This window comes from Mastomys coucha, unplaced genomic scaffold, assembly GCF_008632895.1.
Source record: "Mastomys coucha isolate ucsf_1 unplaced genomic scaffold, UCSF_Mcou_1 pScaffold13, whole genome shotgun sequence".
NCBI classification, from domain to species: Eukaryota; Metazoa; Chordata; class Mammalia; order Rodentia; family Muridae; genus Mastomys; species Mastomys coucha.
Window position 1 is genome coordinate 23,817,314 of NW_022196895.1, and position 7,774 is coordinate 23,825,087.

Sequence of the window (7,774 nt, forward strand, 5' to 3'; positions counted from 1 at the left end):
GGGCAGCTTTGATGCCTGAACAAATATATGTGTATATTTGAGTGTGCATATGAGTGTGTATATAACTATGTACATATATATTAATGTGCATATGTATGTATGAACATATGTATATGACCATTTATAAAGGCAATGGTGATACTTTTCACTTTTTAAAACACTTATATATCCTTATATGCATTGAGTGATATTACATTCTTTCATATATATATATATATATATATATATATATATATATATATATATAACTCATGAAGTAAGATATCCTGCCATCGGTTGGTAGAGGTGACAGTGAAAATCTAGTAATTCACTATGCAATGGGCACCAAAGGGACTTAAAGCAAATGTAAATTAGGGTTCCTATCTTAATTGAAAATATGTTTTCATACAATATCTTTGATCATATTTCCCCTCATCCAACTCATCTCCAATAATCTTTACCTCCCTACACACAGAAAATATACAGCCTTTCTTTCTTACTCTCATTGTGATGCAGGCAGCTAGTCCTGTGAGGTGCTGTGATGGCAAAAAAAAAAAAAAAAAGTGTTCAAAACAAACCTAGAGACAAATGCAACTTATCAAACTTAAATGTGCATTACTTGGCTTCCTAGTTAAGTTTCTTTTGCTGTGATAAACACTATGATAAAAAATAACTTGGAGAGGAAAGGGTTCTTTTTTTTTTTTTCATTTGATACTCCCAGGTACTGGCCCATCATTGAGTGTAATGGGAACAAGAATTCAAGGCAAGAACCTGGAGGCAAGAGTTGAAGAAGAGGTTAGGGGGTATACTGATTAATGACTTTTTCCTCATGAATTGCTCAGCCTGCTTTCTTATACAACTCAGAACTAGTAATGTCAGTGGCCACAGTGAGATATCCCTCTGTGACATCATTCAAGAAAAACACTCTATAGACTTGACAAAAGGCCATTTGATAGAGGTATTTTCTCAATTAAGGTTTTTTTTTTTTACCACATTACTTTGCTTTTAGAAAGTTGATTTAAAGAAAACTGTAACTAGGACAGTCAACATTATAAATTTTTAGTATAAGTAACATGGACTTGAAAGTATTTCCATTTTAAAATAGTTTTCATAAAATTTTAAATGGCCAACGTAATGTAGATAGCACAGAATTTAGCACAATATAGATATTGAGTTAATAATACTATGGCTAATATAACATTCTTAAGTTATATGTTATGTATGAGCAGTGAAGTATGCATGAATAATACACATGATGCTGGAGTGAATGTATGATTCTTGAAGCCCTTGCATAAGTTTAAAGAAATTTCTTCCCTAAGACCAATGAGCCAGAAGGACCTCAGAGAAAAAGAACACACAGTTAATGCCACATGATGGACAAACACTGGTTTTTGTTTTCAAATCTAACCCAGCAGTTTATGAAGGAACCCTTCAGGGTTTCTGCCTTACACTTATCATGCTCCATTTCACTGGTCACAAGTGAAAAACAAGTTCTCCCTCCCTCTGTGTTTAAGTCTTACGCTTTGCTATATTCTCTTCCTGTTTCTTGTTTTCTCACTGGACTTTTAGAAACAAGCAAAATGAAGAAAGAGAAAGAGAAAACAAACACCAACCAAACAAAAACAATGGATTTAGCATATAGAAAGCATGAGTACAAAACTTCAGGGAGACAAAAAAACGTATCAGTCTACCACAAAACTCAGACAGTAAAAGATGGTTAGTTAATTTAGTTGTACCAGGGGTTAGTTTTCCACTAATGAAAAATGTTCTGTCCTTTGGTTTGGGACCATATCCCATGAGCAACAGGCTTGGTTCCATCCTGGGTATTGTAGGAAGGTAGTGGAGCCTGCAGACTTAAGCAAACTGAGTGTGATAGCATCCCCATTTTCTTGCTCAATTTTGGCCTCCATGAGTCCATCAACAGTGGAGCCAGGAAGGAAGAGATCAAATATGACTCAGTGAGCTAAAATGCACCTTTCTTCCTTATGAAGCGAGTCCCTTGACATTTTATCAGATTAAGCAAAGAGTAGCACACATGACGATTTATAGGGTAAGGCATGAGGCACTGGACAGAAAGGTAGAAAGTGTTTGGAAACTTGAACTTCTCTCTGATTCACAGGAAACCCACACAATCCCGGAGGCTTTGCATGAGCATCCTGACTTCTAGGCACACTCAGATTCCTCTTCCATTAATTCCAAACTTCAAAAGTACCAAATTACATTTCATCCCCAAATTGGATGAGATGTAAAATTAAGTAGACGGTGTCTGAGTCACTCAAGATTGTTAGGGTTGTCACAATCAATCTATCCCATGATTCTCATATATGCTAAGACCACTTTATGGTAGCAATCCTCTCAAAAAAAAAATATCCCACAGAATTTTGTGAAGGGACCAATCATTGCAGAGATGAAGGTGCCCGATTGCACTTACTTTCAACTAAAATATGCATGGCAGGTCAAGATTTATAAGGACACCATGAATATCCCAGGTGTTTTGATTGTTTAAGACTCATGAATGGGCTAACTTGGTCATAATGCCTGTAATTTGAGAATAATAATTTTAAGCACTTGAGGAAACTAATAAATTCAATACTGAGAAATTCATTTCTGTTCATTATACATTGGGAGAAATATAAAGTCTCAAACCTAATGTATTGTTAGATTTAAAAAAAAAATACAAAGTATCTAGTATTGTTCATCAAGTAAGAGAGAGTTATCACTATATATTTTAACAGGAAAATAATGAAAAATGTAAGTGAAACAAAAATGTGTTGGTACTATAATTCCGAATCTAAATTACTGAAATTAAGTGAGAGACAAACAATAAAAATTGTAAAGTGTAATAGTCTAGCACAAATGGAGGGAGGGAATGAGCAGGAGTGATGATAAGTTATATGGCCTAACTGGAAGGTATCATGTTAACATGTATGGGTTTCTTTATAGTTAGAGTGTCCTATCCCTGTATACTGGTGGAACTGGCCTCTGTTTCTGAGGTATCAAACAGTTATAAACACAAGTTACTGTCCTTAGCAGTTATTGTGAACACATTTCAGCTGGGTCTAGTACAGTGCATCTATACCCAAGGATTTACCAACTCTGGAAGCTGCATGGAGGAAGGTATATATTAGCAATTTGTATAAACTCCACCCTCCACAGATACCTGGCAGCAGCCAGGTATGCTCCTCCCCATGGTTACCTGGCAACGGCCGGGTAGGCCTGGCCCTATAAAAGGGTCTGCTTGCCCCCTCCTCTCTCTTACTCCTGATTCTCTCCCTTGCCTCTTGGCCTCTTGCTCCCCATCTCTCCTTATTCCCTTCTCCATCTCTCCACGTGGTCATGGCCGGCTCCTACTTCTCTCCTCTCTCCTCTCTGCCTTTCTCTGCCTCTGCTACCCTCTTAACTCCACTCCCCTTGCACTAAATAAACTCTACTCTATACTATACTGGCATGTCTGGTCCCTCGGGGAAGGGGATGCTTCTGCATGAGCCCCCGAGGGCCCCCTTCCCCCACACCTCACCAGAACATATTCTTATAGCTCTTTCTCTTTTTATGATCACAACAGTATACCTATGGGTAATTGAGGATGACTAGAGGAAAATGGTGTTTCCTGCTCTCCTGCTATCACTGCTGCCTTAGAAGGAAGGCCATGTGGCTGACAGAGGTTTAGGAAGCACAGAGGACTCAAACTGCCTAGACTCCAGTGACCTGCCTTCTTTCACTATCTCCTTTTGGCTGGAATAATTAAAACCCAAGAGAGAGCTGAGGATGGGTGATAGGACTTCCTAATGACCTCCTTTGTTTCAACAAATTCATCCCGCAGTTTCTGAATTTTAAAAGGTGCTACACAAATCGATTTGTTGGCTGATAAAAAGTGAATAGTAATTAGTTTATAATAAAATGGCCCATTTCCATGCTGGCTGGTGTGATGGCGTGGGGGAGGGCTAATTGGATTCTGAGGCTAAGCTTACTCAGGTAAAGCTTCTAGGGATCACGATGGTAATGTTATCAAAACTCAACTGACCAAAGGGGCCAGAGCCCCAGATTTCCCCCAAATGATATTTATTTCTCAAAAGTGAATTATTTTTTACAGTACTGTCTAGTTTCCTGTACCTGGAGCTCTATGCTAGTAAGTGAGAGGATGGCTGTGAATATGCCTATACTAGCTCCTATCTTTTTATGCAGAAACAGGCCCACAAAATGCTTCAGTGAAACCTAGCTAATAATAACAAAATAACAATAGTACTAATGCTTCTTATTTAGCCACTAGCCAGCATTGTCCTTGATCAATATTTTCTTATGAAATACTCAAGATGACCTTTTAAGGTTTATATAATCCCAAGTATAATGGTTAAAAAATGAGGTGGTATGAAGGTACCAACGAGCTAATTCAGTATTCTAGAGTTACTTAGATCAAGAGTATATTTGAATGTTAGAACAGGCTTACTCAAAATTCTTCCCTGCTTCCTCAAGAAAGCACTGCATTTCATGCTCTAAGAAGTGCATAAATTGACATGTATACAATTTCAAAAAAGACTCTTTACCAAAATCTGATATAGCTTGAATCTTCAGATGCTGAATAATTTGGAAAGTGATACTAGCCATGCACTCTGGAAAAATAAACATGTATGCCAAGTCCAGAATGGCCTTGATAGGGACAGAGTGACATGGTTCCTGCTCCTGAGACAGGGTAGCAGGCATGTGCCTACAGAAGTGTTGATAGTTCCCTTGGGTATACAGCTTGTTTGTGTAACAATGTACATATTTTACTTTTCACCTTCCAGGAATGTGATCCCAGTTACCATTAATGATTCAATAATAACCACAAGCAGCAGGAGTCCAGGAGGCTAAGGTGTGGCAAATGTCTCAGCAAAATGGTAAAAGCTGAGATCTTCATGATAGGCCTTATGGCTGTGGAAAATAACTCCCATTAAAAAAAAAAAAAAGTTCCTTTTGTGATTGGGTTACCTCACTCAGGATGATATTCTCCAGATCCGTCCACCTCCCTAAGAATTTCATAAATTCATTGTTTTTAATAGCTAAGTAGTACTCCATTGTGTAAATGTACCACATTTTCTGTATCCATTCCTCTGTTGAGGGACATCTGTGTTGTTCCCAGTTTCTGCCTATTATAAATAAGGCTGCTGTGAACGTAGTGGAGCATGTGTCCTTATTACATGTTGGAGCATCTTCTGGGTATATGCCCAGGAGTGGTATAGCTGGGTCCTCTGGTAGTACTATGTAAAATTTCTGAAGGAACCAAACCACAAACCACAAGAAACTCAAGAAGAAGGAGACCAAAGTGTGGATACTTCATTCCTTCTTAAAAGGGGGGAACAAAATACCTATGGAAGGCATTGCTGAGACAAACTATGGAGCAGAGACTGAAGGAAGGACAATCCAGAGACTGATTCACCTGGGAATCCTTCCCTTATTCAATCATCAAATCCAAACACTATTGTGGATGCCAGCAAGTGCAGGATGACAGGAGCCTGATATAGGTATCTCCTGAGAGGCTCTGACAGTACCTGACTAATACAGAAGGGGAGGCTCACAGTCATCCATTGGACTAAGTACAAGGTTCCTCAATGAAGGAGCTAGAGAAAGAACCCAAAGAGCTGAAGAGTTTGCAGCCCCTTAGGACGAGCAACAATATGAACTAACTATACCCTCAGGACTAAACCACCAACTAAAGAGTACACTTGGTGGGACTAATGGCTCTAGCAGCATATGTATAGCAGAGGGTGGCTTAGCTGGTCATCAATGGGAGGAGAGGCCCTTGTCCCTATGAAGTTCTATGCCCCATGTAGGGAAATGCCAAGGCCAAGTTGCGGGAGAGGGTGGGTTGGTGAGCAGGGGGAGGTAATAGGGAATAGGGTTTTTGTTTTTGTTTTGTTTTCTTTTTTTTTTCAGAGGGGAAACTGGGAAAGGAGACATCATATGACATGAAAATAAAGAAAATATCTAATAAAAAATAAATATAAAAGAAAGAAAAGTTCCTAGCATGGGTATTTTGTTCCCCCTTCTAAGAAGGACTGAAGTATTCACACTGTGGTCTTCCTTCTTCTTGAGCTTCATGTAGTCTGTGAATTGTATCTTGGGTATTCTGAACTTCTGGGCTAATATCCACTTATCAGTGAGTGCATACCATGTGTGTTCTTTTGTGATTGGGTTACCTCACTCAGGATGATATTTTCTAGTTCCATCCATTTGCCTAACAACTTCATGAATTCATCTTTTTTAATAGCTGAGCAGTACTCCATTATGTAAATGTACCACATTTTCTGTATCCATTCCTCTGTTGAAGGACATCTGGGTTCTTTCCAGCTTCTGGCTATTATAAATAAGACTCCTATGAACGTAGTGAAGCATGGGCAGAAACTGAAGGAAAGGCCATCCAGTGACTTTCCAACCTAGGGATCTATCCCATATACAGCTATCAACCCAGACAATATTGTGGATGCTAGCAAGTGCTTACTGACAGGAGCCTGATATAACTGTCTCCTGAGAGGCTCTGCCAGTGCCTGACTAATACAGAAGTGGGTGCTCACAGTGAGCACAAAGCTCCCAATGAAGGAGCTAGAGAAAACACTCAAGAAGCTGAAGGGGTTTTCAGACCCATAGAAGGACCAACAATATGAACCAACCAGTAGCACCAGATCTCCCATGCTCTAAACCAACAACCACAGAGTACACATGGTAGAACCCACTGCTCCAGCAGCATATGTAGCACAGGATGGCCTTGTGGGACATAAAAAAAAGAAAAAAAAGAGAGAGAGAAGCCCTTGATCTCAAGAAGGCTTTATGCCCCAGTATAGGGGAATGTCAGGACAGAGAAGTGGAAGCTGGTGGGTTAGTGAGCAAAGAGAGGGGTATGGTATAGGGGAGTTTTCTGAGGGGATAAAAATTATAATGTAAATTAAAAAAAATCTAATAAAAATATGAAAAAAATAAAAGAGTTGCATTCCCTTTTCAGACAGCCTTCATGGATTTTTCTGACCAAAGTCAGAAATCCTGTTAGAGAACAATCTCTTGAAGAGCTGTTTTCACTCTCCAGAGATCTCTAGACAGTTCAGCTTTTTCTAGAGAAAAAAAAAATTCTAAAGAAGAACTGGCATCACCTTCTGCTAGCTCATTTTATGGATACCAAATGCCCAGGTTTTTTTCTTTTTTTCTTTTTTTCTTTTTAATGTATCAATTCAGTTATTTTTCCAGGTTAGCTATTGATTATCCTCTGAATCAGCATCCTATGACTTGAGTCCCTTAATAGTTAGGAAACAGCAAGCAGACATTTTCTTTTAACACTGCAAAACAATTCAGATATCTGCCTGCCTCTGTTAAACACAGACAATTGTGGGGAGCAGTGAAGCTGGAGAGACATTCGCCATGGCAAGATGGCGCCTACTTCCACTGTCAACTCCTAGTAAACAACTGTTTGCACATGTGCATAGAGAACTGTTTGTGCATGTGCTTAGAGTGAAAAGTCATGGCCCATTCTGGTGCGTTAGGTAGGGTAATGAGCGAACAGCCAATCATGGGCAGACACGCCGCGCTGTGGGCAGACACACCACACTGTGGTGTATATAAGCAGTGTGGATTATTGGCTCGACCCTTTTTTACCTATGGATGGAGACAATAAACGTTGCTGCAGAAGGAACCTAGTGTCCGTGTGTCTTCTTGCTGGCAAGATGACTGCACGGGCTACAGCTGGTGCTGAAAACCTGGGACGCCAGGAGAACCTTACAACAACTGGTAGGTTTCAGAACTGCAGGACAGGGTAGGCTCTGAGAGGCATGCT